At 33.0% G+C, this 15,716-nt stretch overlaps 1 long non-coding RNA gene across 1 annotated transcript in view; it reads right to left on the bottom strand.

Annotated features, from left to right (window-relative positions):
• Positions 1–213: 213 nt before the first annotated feature.
• The window catches only part of LOC145685692 (uncharacterized), a 162,319-nt gene continuing 146,816 nt past the window's right edge, over positions 214–15,716 (bottom strand). Inside the window, exon 3 of the long non-coding RNA XR_014131467.1 lies at positions 214–1,618. This is a non-coding gene — a long non-coding RNA (uncharacterized LOC145685692). The remainder of the gene's footprint in view (positions 1,619–15,716) is intronic.

Below are 15,716 nucleotides of genomic sequence, written 5' to 3'. Positions count from 1 at the left end.
GGTATCAATAAAGATTTAGTTGTTTTGTTTTGAAGCAAAATTATTTATTTTAACATAATTCGTGATAATTCAATATGAGTATAATTACTTATGAGAATTTAGTTGAATTCACTGCATACCATAAACGACTTTTTGCAATTGTTTAGTGAAAAATCAAAAGTTAATCGCAAAAAATATTGTTGCAGTGTTTACAACAAATTATGCTATAATTTTGTGATATATCTTAACAAGATGAGAAATAAAGAAAATGTACTAGTTGTATATTTTTACCTTCAGTACCTTATAAAATAAGCTGCTAACATAATCATGTACATTCAATGTTTCATTAGAACAATCATGCATTTTACATCCCGAGAATAACTTTACATTTGCCATGTGTAATACTATCTAGCATGCACTGTTGTTTTCATAACATATAACCTTGCAAATCCGGTGAATGGATTTACTTGATGTGAAACGCAAGAAAACAACTTCTAATTTGCAAGTAAAGGAAAACTTCGCAGTTTATGCATTTAATCCTTGTTCTTTCTCTGCATTTTTCAAACCTGCATCGATATTGTGATTTACCAGGGACATGATCTGGCCAGTGATTTACTGAATCATACTTTACATGATATTGAAGCATATGCATAACATTTTGTTTTCTTTTTTTTCACAGAAATCACCTTACTGTTATTGTTACTTGGCCTGTCAACTTTGGGACTGGCACCTTTTCTGGGTCAGACGCTAATAGAGAATTAGCACTGTCTGATCTAAATCCTTAACAGATCAAAATCGTCTTTTTTGGTGTACCTGCAAGCTTACAATCTATTTTATTCAAAATACAACAGCAAAATCCAAGAAATGAGTGTATACTCTTACAGTCCATTTCTTAGTCTTAGTGGAGATTCTGTAGTACGAAAACAATCTATCTTGCAAATCTACACCCCCATTTTATCATTGTAATGTTTTTCTACAGAAGGCCTAGGAACACAAACATGATACTTATCTTCTTTGCTGTATCTTAGGACTTGATCTTGTGGTAAACTACCAAGAGCCGTAGATAACAAGAGAAGACTCTTATTGTTCTTCCATTTAACTATAATTATTTTACCATCACTTTTACATACGACATCACTTCGCCTCTTACCATTTCCTTATCACTCTTCAGATTTTTAAATGCTCTTCCTGTTCTATTTCGCATTACTGTACCAGTACAATATGCATCTTCCTCCAACACTTTTTCAGCAGTGGACACACTAGTAAAGAATTTGTCAGTATAAACAAATTTTACAGAATCCATTGGTTCAACTAATTTTTTACAACAGCTCCTCCTACTCCATACACTTTCACTAACTCTTCAGGAAATGTATTTTACCTTGATATTTCAAAAAAAAATTAAACCAAACCATCACACGCTGCTAGAGCATTTTTTTTTTAATTTCAAAGGATTGGGCTTAGAAGGAACATACTGCTTCAAACCTTGAGTTATTTTCTGTCCTGAAAAATGTATAATTTGTTCGTCGATAGCAACGGACTTTTGTTTGTGGCAGCAGGTTACAACCGTGTTGTGTCTCATCAACTATTGACTTCACTTTCCAAATTTTGTCTGGTGATTCGGAATCATGAGATAAGTTATCTACAAAATGGAGCATATTTATTTCTAAATGCAATTAAAAGAAAACAAAACTTAAAATAGCTTTTGAAAGATAAAAAATATCTAGCAATATGAAAAGTACTCAAATGAGTACAGGGGAATAATATGTATACATAAGACCCGAAGTACTCATCTAAGTACATGATAATTTTTACTAAGTTCTGAAATGTACAGAACGTCCAAATCATGAGTAATGTTTTTATATCAAGAAGTTTCTATTAAACTACAAGAAAATAATTTTTTATACTATACCGAAGGTAAATCAAATAATATACTCACGTTTTTTTTGTCAGGACTTTCAACCCCTTCCTCTCCGGCTGCTGCCATACTTTTGAATCTAACACTGTATGCTCAATGCTACTATCTGATGGACCCAGAGTGCACTAAATTTGTTCTCGAATGAGTACTTGAGAAGCTTAACGTGTAAGGGTGCGATTGAAATGAAACGACATATATCTACGTAATATTAAAATGAATGTACTCAAATTTGTACTGGGGGACCGTAGAGGTTAAATCAAAGATGTCAGACATTGTGTCTGGTAGTTTGGATGTTTTCCATATTTCAGGAAAAAACATTAATAACATGAAGTGTGCTAATTGTACAAGAATATTGAAGAACGGTGTAAAGCGCGTAAGATGCCAGGAATACTTTCATTTCGGCAAGTGTAGCTTAATTGACAAAATACTAGTGTTTTAACTTGATTGTGCATCCCGTGCAGTAGTAGAGAAAAAACAAGAGACAATCGACATGATGAAATGTTAGTTTCAGTTGAAATTATTACTAAACTATATGAAGAACTATCGTCGTTAAGAAAAGTTGTTGAACTTTTAGGACAGGATGTCCATAAACTCCAACACCAAAAACAGTTACAGAGTATCGGTACTGACTATGATGATGAGTGTAAGGCTAAATAGTAAAACGTGTAGTGAGGTTGTAAGAAAAAAATGCTAAAGTTCAGAATCAACCGAATACACTGTATGGCTTCAGAGTACTTCTTTAGTTCAAAATCAATATGTTCACAAAGATGAAGTGTCATAGTTGTTAAACAACATTCAAATATGTGCAACAGCGTTAATAGTAATAAATGGACTACGATACGGGGAAACAAGAGAAAGACGAATAAATATGATGGCAGTATGCAGTTGTCAACCATCCCAATAAAAAATCGATTTCTTGCCCTTGAAGTTGTAGTATTAAGTGACAAAAACAAATCAGACGATAATTTTAGTTCTCCTTGTACAAAGAAGAATCGTGTTCAAGACAAGCAAGTAAAGGACCCATCAACAACGGGTATGATTCGCATATACGCAGACAGTCAAGGAAGAAGTGCAGTCCCTAGACTTTAACACCAAGGATATCAACAAGTCAAAGCAACTATAAAACCAGGTGCAACCTTCAATGAAGTTGGTATTGAAACTACCCACGAACGTGCTGATGTGGGTGTAAGGGACCTTGTAGTCTTTCTAGCTGGTACGAAAGATATTCCGAAAAATGAAGTCAGTGTATTTCTACAGACACTAAGAACAGAACTACAAGTTTCGTTATTTACAAATGTTCTTATTTTCACTGTACCTTATCGCTATGATTTACTCATTTCATTTCAAAAATGTCAGTGTAGTTGACCTAAGTAAGATTGGCAAAAAAATTCATACTATGCATGGATTCTATCTTAACGCTTTAGGTAAGATGTATGCAAGTAATGAAATATTAAATGTTGCATGAAAAGTACAATCATATATGTAGAAGGATAAAATAATAACGGATTGTCTCACTATAAGCTAGGTTAAACATTCTACCTTTGTACGATCTTTGAATGTAATTTTCCTTACTTTGCAAATAATGTAAAAAGTGCCTCTACAGAACACAATAAATCAAAGCTTTTGCTGTTTCGTATTAATATTCAATCTATAAGAAATAAGTTATCAGAAGTAGATATATTCTTAAATGATTTTCCGTGTCATATACTCTGTATAACTGAACACTGGCTAGTAAATGAAGAAACTAGTATGCATGTACCTACTAATTATAAATGAACTGCCATCTATTGTAGAAAGACAATGATTCGTGGGGTAGTTGCGATCAATCTAAGACTAGGTACAGTAGTGGAATATAAAATACGCGACACAAATATGTTTTGTGTAGAAAGCATAATTGAACTGACCGGTATCATATTCAACAATATTAAGCTAATACTTATCTCAATTTACCGGATTCCTGACTCGGATCTAAATGTATTTCTGATGCAGTGGGAAAAACTTAAGAATTCGATCGAAAGGTATAAAGGTTATAAAGTTGTGTATATGGGTGGCATAAATGTTAATGTCAGAATTGACAATTTAGGTACAAGCTCAGTATGTGATACTCTTATATCCTTAGGGTATTAGCACGCAAACGATCAATCTACAAGAAAAGAATCCTGTCTTGATAATGTCCTAAAGAATTAAAATAAAATTAACATATCATGTGCCACTATAGAACCATCCTTGTCAGATCACAGTGGTCTCTGGCTCATAATGTCTAAAATTGATGAGTCAATCGATCACGAATGAACTAAGTTATAGATCCTTAGGCAATAAAAACATTTCGATGTTAAAGTCTGTTTTAAGTGAAATTAACTTAGACAAAAAGATGCTAGGATATAATGATGTATCAGGTACCTGCCATATTTTTGAATTATAATTAATAAGTGGGTTAATCATTGCTGTCCAGGAATATTCAGAAAAGTTAATTATGGTAATAAAATAAGAATCCACTAAATTGGTACACTCCAAAACTAGCTCAACTAAGGGGAAACGATCAGGGCTAAGAATGGCGATGTGAGAGATAGAGATGCCTTAGGGAAAAGAGAATCTACAGGAAATAATTACATCAAGCAAAAATTAAAGCTAATTATATTTTTATATCTAATGCTAACAATAAATAAAAAAAGCTGCTTGTTCTGTAATATAAAACGAAATAGGTATTGGAACTGTAAACGAACCTATGGGTATTATGCCTGATGAATTTAACAATTTCTTTGTAAATAACGTAAAACATGTAATAATGTCAGTGGTATTAATGATCCACCTACTAAGTATGGGACAATCGGTATCACTGGTATTTAACTGGACGCAAGTTAGTATGGACGAAATATTAAAAATGGTGTTGAATATGAAAATCTTTCACTCCGAAGATTTCTATGCTATATCTACTGTAATACTGAAGCATATTATCGACATTATTCTCCATCCTTTAAAGTACCTTGTAAATTGGACTTTATGTGAAGGAATATTTCCTGGTTGTCTCAAAACTAATATTACTGTTTCCGTATATGAAAAAGGCAACAAAGCCGGCCCTAATAATTATAGGCCAATCTCGCTAGTACCATTTTCTATGATTATTGAACATTGCATTAAAGCTCAACTGTCTTTATATTTTGAACAAAATTTCCTAATAAACAATGCACAATTTGGATTTAGATCTGGACTTTCCACTATCAAAACTGTAGAATCTTTCGTCTCAGAAATAATTAATGGTTTTCAATCTTGCTCCTATACTTGTGCCGCTCCTCTTGATTTAAGTAAAGCCTTCGATTTGGTACCACATGATATTTTAGTAACTAAATTACAGTCTTATGGAATAATAGGAATAGAACTCGGACTGCTAAAATCATACCTCAGCAATCGTCGCCAAATTCTTAAAATCAAAAATGCGAGATCTAGTGAACTTAAAATTTAAACTGGTGTACCTCCAGGTTCGGTTCTGGGGCCTTTTCTCCTTATTATTTATATGAATGACTTGCCAAACTACTTACGTGTAAATCCGCCCTTTATGCTGACGACACTAATCAGAAATGATAAAAGTTTAAAGATTCTGCAGCGTAAAAATACGGAAGCTGTAAAGATGTCTTCTCTATGGTTTCAATCCAATGATCTAGTTTTAAATAATTCCAATACAGAAATATTATATTTCTATCTGAACAATATTACAAATTAAATAGCTCCGAATCAGTTAAGCTATTAGGAATAAGATTGGACTCCAAATTAAATTGAATAGTACACATACAAGAACTATGTAAAAAGCTCACTAGGGTTCTGTAATCTTGAGGAAGCTTAGAGAAGTGTGGGACATGAATTAATAACATCATAGTACGCTAACTTTCATCCATATTTACTGTACGGAAATTTATTATAGGGTAATTCTACTGGAGTTTATTTTGTTTTCAAATGGCAAAAGAGAGCGATAAAGTGTATTGAAGGCTTACCAGACACAGTGTCCAGTAGGGAATTGTTTAAAAAAATATCGAATCATGACTACACCATCTATATACGTATACAATTTTTTATGTTCATACAAAAGAACCCTGATTTGTTTACTGTACGTGTAAATATATATGAATATAATACTAGGTCTAAGTTTAGCATTGATACGCCACATGTTAGATTATGTAAGACAAAGCAAAGTTACAAATATAATTTAACAAAACTATTTAATTTGCTCCCTCAAACTGACACACAAACATAGTCAACGTCTTGCGAATGAAATTAGAAAAATAAACACACTGCTGAACAAGACTGCACTTATTTAATATAAAAACACATTTACACGTGACGTTTCGATCTTCTAGCCAAGATCCTCATCAGACGTACACTCAGAGTGTACGTCTGATGAGGATCTTGGCTAGAAGATCGAAACGTCACGTGTAAATGTGTTTTTATATTAAATAAGTGCAGTCTTGTTCAGCAGTGTGTTTATGCTCCCTCAAACTATGCATGTAATGAATTTAACAGGTTTCAGAAGATATATTAAAAATATGGTTATAGACTTCTGTCTATGTAGTTTGAAAGATTTTGAGGAGGGGCAGGATCAACACCTAGCGTAAGTTAATGTAATACTAATATTTATATTGTATTACTGAATATTATTATATTCATTTTTATTGTCCTTATCATTATTATTATATTTATTTCTTGTATATTATCTTCTATTATATGTATTAATTTTGTTCATGACGAAGTATATTACAACATGTAGTTGTTCAACGATTAATAAAGTATTCTATTCTGTTCTATTCTATTCATACTTGCGAATAATAGTAATGAAGAAAAAACACGCTTTATGTCCTGAAAGAAGATGCAGTAGTATAGTCAGTAAGACCCTTGTTTACAAACTTGAAGGACCGGGTTCGATCCTAGGTGTGATTTGGAAATGTTTGTTCCTATATCTTTGCCACATTACGGAAATGAAGCTTAGTCATGTTCTTTACAATGAAACATTCGAAAATGAAAGGAAGTAAAGGTGTTGAATTTTAAAAAAATTACAAAGCCTGAAAGTTCATTTCAAACTGGCCAAGGTATGACGAATATAAGAAGAAGACAAATTGGTTTGCAGAAAGGGGAGGTCGGCAGGATGGAATAGAACTGGTCACGGTACGGTTACTCATGAAGCCTAGAGCAGTTAATCTAAAACGTCATGGCAATGCTTTGTTTGCCAATAAAATCTGTCTTCCATCAAACTAGGTTTGCTCTCTTGTTTATATACTTTACTGCGAATACGACGAATAAATCGCGAATTTCAAAGCACACAGTTGTTAAAGACTGGATGTAGAGGGTAGGTATATAGTAGTGCAGTAAATGAAGCTCAGATAACAAGCTAAAAATTAGTACAGATATTGGGAACGATGTTCTAAACAACATACAAAAAGTCCCCTGAAATCTCAGGTGACCTTCGCAGGCCATAATGGAAAATGGCCGCTGGAAGTGTCAAATGAACAATACGCAGATAAAAATAGTATTATCTTCGCTGTGGTGAACATACAGACATAAACTTAGTGTCGTTTCATAGAACATAGATAACACAATATTTTTAAAGAAAAAAAATTCGATAAAATGCATACTTTTAGAAATATTTAGCTCTAAATTTTAAAGTTCCGAAAACTACCGTCAAACTGATTTAAAAATTCATTGAATTGGAAGTAATTACTAACAAGTTAAAATTTGACATAGATGTTGATAAAGATTATTTAAATGACACATTAATATAGATACTCTTTAATACATTACATATTCTTTAATAACCAGAAAAAGAGAGAGGTAACACACATGAGACAATTACAATTACAATATGTTCAGCATGCCCACCGTTCTGTTCTACGCATATCCTTAATCGTGAGACTCAGTGCTTGTGTACTCTGCAAAGCAAAGTTGGTGATATTTGTTCACAGACAGTAACGATTCTTCTTTTCAGGTAGAGGGGGCGCGGTGGCTCAGTGATAGAGCGTTCATATCCTGTCCTTCGGGTTCCCGGTTCGATCCCAGCTCGCGGCGTGTGGATTTTGTTGTGGACAAACACCGTGCTCGTAGGTTTTCTCGGAGTTCTCCCGTTTCCTCCCACTTTCTTCATTCCACCATTTCACTCATTTCTCATCACCGTCTCCTTTAGCCTAACCGGCATAACTGTGGGACGTAAAACTTAAAAATTTAATTTCATTTTTTCCTTTTCAGGTAACCAATATGTTTCTTTAAAAAATCTGCTTGCTGCAGAAAAAATTATATTCCGAACATGACTATCGGAAATTCAGACTTCACATACCCATCCATGTTAAGAATATACGGGAATAGAAATGTTATATTCATGAACTGTTGCTTTTAGTTTCAAGTTAAATATTAAATATTTATTATAATGAAGGAATGGGAATCTGAGTTACTTGGAAGTATTTAGATTTCTATTTATCCAAAGTAAAAGTAAACGCTCATTAAACTAACTATAGAACCATAATATTAAGTAACCCAAATATTTTTCAGATTTAGATATTACAATAAAAAAAACGCGACTGAAGCCGCCACTGAAATAAGGAAGAGTACTCATTAATAGTAATTAATAGTAATATGATGCTTCCAATGATCGTGCTTATTAGGATTACATGATAACAAGCGGAACGTAAATCAAACAAGATATTGAGTATGTTACTCACCTCATTAAGGGTTCGAAATGTCCCGGGAATGCTTCCTAACTAAAATAATGTTCTCATACGTCACATAGCCTCGCTGCTGCCGTTTCCGTTAACCCTGACCAATTAATAAATCAATTGTCTTAGAGATTATTATCTTCATCGTTTCGTTCAAATCTTGCGATAATACTTCACAATACGGTAATATATTTGGAAATGAAATGTTGATTTAATACATCGATCCGTGAAATTGTAAATCCTGTAAATTGTAATTGCAAAATATACCCCACCTACATGCAAAAGCACAAGAAATATAGTTACGGAACTAATAATCAGAATGCTATCTAAAATTTATATGATTTAACAAAAAGAATTAATACAAAATATACAGTGTTGCGAAAGCAAAATAATGCAAAATATATAATGGCAGTTCATTAGATAGAAAGTACATCTATTTTAAAATTAACATTGAACAAAAATATTACGTGAAGTATTAATATTAATGAACCTGCAATGAACATTATAACTTTGTTTTAGATCAACGCTAATATTGCAAACGTGCTGAAAATAAATGTTAAATAACATTCCATACACACCTATTAATTCATTAACCTAGCATTTTCTTTTTATTATTCTTAAATATCCATAAGAATTCTCTTAGTAATACATTTACTGTAAATAAATCTCAATAATATATTTCATTTATACACAATCATAGAAATGGGAACTTAGACTATAATATCTATACTTTGCAGTTTCAAGTAAGAATAAAATAAGCGTTAAATTAACACTCGTTAATATATTCGATTCCACAGCTTCTGACGTATTAATCACCACCCAGACAGCATGCTTGCTTGCTGCAAGCTTGCCTGTTGCTTTTATTTGATTTTATTTCGCTTTCGCTTATACACAAAAGCTTATTTCTGCTTAGCGCAAGCTGTAGTGCGAACAACCCATGCTTCACTTGCGAGACGCTTTTCTTTAGATTGAAGTAAAAAGCCAGCGGGCTTTCGATTTTTAGTTGTTCTCAAAAACCACGTGACGCTGATCCTTAACTTTCGGCGACAAGATAGTGTTCGCGTTGTTAGCGTCTTTTTAGCATTCACCTTGAATTAAGGACAAACTTAATTATTTTTTTTACTTGTGCCATCTAGTACTCTAGTCCCACGTACATATAATGTTTTATTTCCTTATATTTCGGTAACCATGAGGCATAACAAATTGTAGTATTTATGTATAAAACATAAATGTGAACATAGATTGCAGCAGATTTGAGCCTACTTATTTCGCGAAAGAATACAGAATTGTTGCAGATATTTTAACATAAACTTAAAGTTTAACTTACAGTATAAACTTCATTTGAACGTTGTGTTTCAAGTGTAAACATTTTTCTACGTTTGTATATAAAAAGGTAAAAATTTCAAGTACTCGCGGCTAACATACCAAGATATTGGATATTAGTAAGAAGCAACGGCGCATTGCTTACCCGAAGAAAGGGCAAAACCCTTTAAATGGGACGACGGTAAAAAAAAAAAAAAAAAGAACGCATTGCTTGGCATAATAAAACCGTTTCAATTATGTTTTTCTTTTAATGTTTTGTACAAGCAGATGAGAGACGTGGGTGTTTTCACGACTGTGTATTTGCTTCAATAATTTGAAAGGTGAGGGAATAATATATTGTAGCATAGATTTAGTCAGACTGTCGATATATACGGATTTCTTACTGCTTTGTTTTATCTAAATTCGCTTCCCGCAAGCTTCTATATGGCTTGTTTGGCGTGTCGTTCGCTTGCATTTAGCTAAATAAGGCTTGTTATTGATGAGTTTCGCCTATACTTGGCTTGCATTTGAGATAATTTGACTTGCGTCCCACTTGTGAAGACAAGCTTGCCGGAATCCTTGCCCTGATGTAACTAACTAGCTTGCCACAAGCTTGCAGCAAGCTAATTGTCTTGTATAGTACAGCTTGCCGCAAGCTAATTGACCTGCAACAGCTATGATGGCAGAAAGGATAGTTTGCGATTTATTTTACATTTGGTTAGTTCTTCCCATTCGGAATAAAATACTGCCTTACTCATTGACTTCATTTAGTTTGCTGTTTTCATGACGCATGATTCTCATGCTCAAGGTTACAAACGATTTTAAAATTGAGCTTCTCTTTTCTCAATGACGTGCTCTATTGAATTTAAATTATCTCCCTTTCCTTAAACTCTTTCGCTATAAAGTTCATCAGATGTGATCTATGAGTTATTCAGTTTTCATTGCATGATTATTTTATTTTATATATTATTATTAAAAATTAATACCAATACATTGTAGAAATTAAATATTTAGTTTTGTAGCATTCCAATTTAATACAGCTATAATTTGTTAAACGTTAAATTGTCTATATGTAGTATTTACCTGTTACTAAGCAATAGTTGTAATTTAGCATTAGGAACTATGCATTCGAAACAAAAAGTGATCTCATGTTTCAATTCCTTTGACGAACCAACAGTGGTATATGTGCTTCTTTTATATTTGGAACAATTTAACAGGAATGAGACTATTACTAAAGATGAGAATTATGGTAAGTCTTGCGCATCAATGATGTTCCAGGATTCTTTGTCTTTATCAATGGTTATTGCCCTACAAAATTTCCCTGGTTGATTCGCTTGTTCTCTTTTCGATTTTGCACATCTTATAATTTTCCTAGATAGTATATTACAACGGTAATGTCTATTTTTGTATGTACTTTCTAAATATTGTTTATATGTTCGGGCAAAAGTGCTATTTTAAAGGAACAAGAATTTAAGGAGAAGAAGAAAAATAGAAAGAAATAATTTAAATATTTGTATCCTATCGAGAGATTTTCTTAATTTGGTTGCTATGACGAGTTGTTTATCTGTTTAATGTCGTTGTTATGGTAACTTTGAAAGATAGATATAACGAAGAACCATCTTTTGTACATTGAATGTATAATATTTTAATGTGACGAACGATATAGTATATTATTATGTGAAAGATATATATTATTATCTTTCAACATGTGAGATATATGTTGAACAATAGTAATATATATTTGAAAGTGCATAACTGTGTTGTGTCATTCTAGATAATCTTGTGAGCTGTATAAACATTTAGAATCAGGAAATGTAACGTAGCCTACGAAAGAATTCACGTTACATATTTTTATGGTTCCGGAACCGGGGACTTTAGATCTCAGTTTGAATATTAGTAAACTATGTCACTCAGCATCACGGAGTATCTATTACTACGTAATAAAAGAAAAATATATAGTAGACCTATAATGAATGTCAATACAAAAGTTAAAGTTGATATTCCAGAAATGGAGACTTCAACGGACGTAATTAAACTTTTACGATAGCTAGGACAGCAAATGAATTCCGTGACACAACAGATGGACACCAAATTGGAACGAGTGACACAAAACTTTGAAACCAGATTGGAACAAGTGGTTCAGCAAAAAGGACAACAAATGGATTTCAAATTAGACACCAGATTGGAACAAATGACACAACATATAGGACACCAGTTGGATTCCAAATTGGAACAGATAAATACCAAATTGGAAATAATTGACAATAGGATGGAACATATTATTTATAGTTTTGCATTGGTGAGAAGTATTGCTGACGTAGTCGAAATATAAGTCAACGAACTTGCCAATCAAATTCGAAGACTGCAAGAAGAGATTAATACTATTAAGGAGAAAATCAGTTTGTTGGCCAGATCATAGATAAGGCCAACTGTAATCCTGATTCTTCCCTCAATGTCGTGTATGATGAACATAGGAGACCTGAGTTGTAAAGAAACCATCCTGCGGTCGTTGATGTAATTCCCATTCCAGGATGCTTCTTCACAAATTAGAGAGAGAAAAATAAAAAATAAAAAACAATAAAATAAAATGTAAATAAGATTGTCAATAATTGGAAAATATGTAAATGAAAGGTCTGTGGAAAGAGTCTTTTAGTCGCTCTGTTTAAAAAAATAATAATAATGGTTAATTTTTCTCCTTTTAAAATAGGTGTTAAAAAAGAATAGAAAGTGAAGAGTGCCAATGTATGAGACGATTCGGTAGTTCGCGTGAGTCGGTGTAGGTGCGGTTCCCTCCCCTCCACGCCTTTCTCCTCGATACGCAAACTGGTTGCTTTGTCTTAACGCTTTGTTCCTGACGTGAAGAAGGTTTTCCGCTATGTCTGTTCCTGTTGGAGTTGTTGTGTCCAGCCTTTTTCTTCGTCGTAGAGAATGAATGTATAGTGGAGCAAGTGAGTATCGAGCAAAAATAGTTTGAATGCCGAAACTTATGTTACTATATTTTTCTCTTTTTGATAACATGGTTAGGGGATTTTTGTATTTAAGGCACGAATATCGTAACCTTTTTCCAAAGAATGAACTAAGCAAGGTTCTAAGAGGTTATGCCTCAAATGGAAAAAATAACTTGTTATATTAGTCAAGTTATTGGTAACGGACTTTTAAATTATAGCCAGTACTTTATTGTGCATGAATGTAAGACTAGTGAATTGATGATTGAATGCTTATTTCTCATAAGCTTAATAGAACAGAGTTATAGTGCCTTTTAATATGTGTAGTTGACCAGTTACACTAGGTATTGCTGATATTTTTCTTAAAGGTGACACATAAAAATAAGGCTAGTGCAGTGGTAGCATGCTAGTTCCTGTTTTGTTCAGAGTAACAATCATAAGATTTATTTATGACAATAAGATCTGAACTTAATGAGGCAGTAGATATTTTGGCTGCTATCCTATGAATAGTATAGCTCATGTTTCCGAATCAGTAGTGGTTTGGTGGCAACATCCTTGGTTTAATAAGGAAAGTAAACTGAGCCTAAATCTATGATTAAGTTATATATGGACAGTATTAGAATTGTGAATAAAATCGGCAAAATAATTTCCGTTAAAGAACAAAATTTCTTGTTCACCTAGTTTTTGATGGTGGCATGCTAATGCGGGAGAGTTGAGTTGATTTTAGTTTAGCGTCCCTTTCAGCAGCAAGGCTATATGAGACGTGGACCTACTGATTAACGTGGAATCCGAACCACATGAGCTCCCGCCGGAAATCGAACCCGGGTCTCCCACGCCAAAGGCGCGTACGCTAACCGCTTAGCCACGGAGGAGCTCACTAATGCGGGAAAAGGAATATAAATTACAAAAGACGTGTGCTACGTACTCTTTAAAATTTGTTCTGAGGCCGATTGGACTACAGTAGATAACGTTAAATTTTGTTATCTGAAGGTTCGCACCGTAGCTCAGTGATTACATTCTTTGGCGTTTTATTGAAAGCCAATTCTGGTTATTATAACCTGTAATATAAGACGTTGGTCCTTTATGAACTTGTGGTTTCTTTGGCCAACTAAATTGCCTGGATTTATTGAGCAATTTCTTCTCGGGCTCTTGAGCTACTTGTGCAGCCCCCCCCCCCCCCAAATAGAACACAGTTGTTATAAGGCATTCAAACTGAATTTTCTCGATTGGCGTGAGTGTTGAATGAAGTCAGACAACAACTTACGGATATGGTTAAGCAGCAAAGAGGAGGTAAAGAGTGGAAATAAGTAATTTTTAAGAAGGTGAGTGAACATTTTTGTTCTAGTTAATAGTGACTGTTGCGTCAAACTTTGTGTGTGTAAAAGGTTGTCCGATAGGATCGTTGTTCTGCTCTGCTTTGCATACGAAAGATTTCGCTTTTCCAATTTACTTTTTGTTGACTTGTTTTCCTCCCACATTTTCATTCTATAGATTTTTTTAATTGGATTTCTGCTTTGAAATTCTTTTTGGTTCATGATCCACATTTTTTTTTTGAATTCTGTTCTTGCAGAATCGAGAGTTATATTTGCTTTCCTCCTACATTATCATTTCAATATTTTTTTTGGATAATCCGATTGGATTTATTTTTGAAAATTAATTCAACAACCCAAGTCCAATACTTCTCTTTATTATTTTTTTTATATTATTTATATTAAGCGTAAATATTTCGACTGAATTAATTTCGTCAGCTTTAATTAAAATTTACATTGGCAATCTCTTTATTTTCTAAATTTAGAGTATGAAATTGAGAATTGATTAAATTATACAAATATTGTGAGTTACTGTACAATGAGTAGTTGAGAATGCTGTCTCCTGTGCGTCCTTCCAACGAAAAGGAGCGTCTTTTTTCAACAAAGAAAGTAACGCTTCTGCTAATTGACTGAAATTAGGTAAATACGAACGAACAAAAGAAGCCAATCCTAAAAAACTTTTGACTTGTTTCTTTGTTTTGGGACGTTGATAGTTGGAGATTGAGTTAATTATTCGTTTCGAAATATACAAACCATATTTACTAACAGTGTGACCTAAAACATCTAATGAAAAATATCCCAATTTTGTTTTCTCTGGGGAAAGCTTTAAACCAATTTCTTTTATTCTTTGAAGCAACATACGAGTTAACTGCAAAATTTCATCATTTCAAAAAATTTCATTAATTTATTTCGAGATTGAAGAAATTTAGAATTGTATTAGAATTTGAATCAGAGCTTAGACTTTGATAATTTGACGATTTAGAATACGATTTAATAAATTTGAAAAGAGGATTGGATCGTACTTTCTTTTAACTATTAAATTCATTATTCAGATTTTTACAAAACATATATATATTTATAGCCAGATTTCGTCTTTAATTGCTTTAATAATCGCGGATATATTCATATATATATATTTTCATTAGTTATTTATTGTTGTTGGTCTATAAAGTGCATATGCATCATTCAAACGCTTTGGTACATATACACTACCCTGAATTTGTAATAAAATTGTTATTCAAGATTGAAATTTGTCTTGTTATTTCATATATATTTGAATATATATATATATATATATATATATATATATATATATATATATATATATATAGTTTTTTCTTAAGAGAAGTATTGGATGGTTCCATATGACTATTAATCAACTTGAATAGATAGAAGCGTTGAGATCCTTCATCACTAGTTCCGTCTTCTAGGGAATTACTGGGCGGAGCTCAGTATTAATTTATTTATATTTTATTTTTATTCTGAATTCTCTCCGGTTCTAGCCCAGGGGGACAGGAGCGTTACAGAGTCCAGACACTGCGAAGAAGACAACTCATCAGAAGTCTCTTCTGACAGG

The sequence above is a fragment of the Thermobia domestica genome, chromosome 1 (assembly GCF_964235325.1).
Source record: "Thermobia domestica chromosome 1, izTheDome1.hap1.1, whole genome shotgun sequence".
In the NCBI taxonomy this organism is placed as follows: Eukaryota; Metazoa; Arthropoda; class Insecta; order Zygentoma; family Lepismatidae; genus Thermobia; species Thermobia domestica.
The sequence above is the reverse complement of the archived record's forward strand: the minus strand, read 5'-3'. Positions and strand labels throughout refer to the sequence as shown.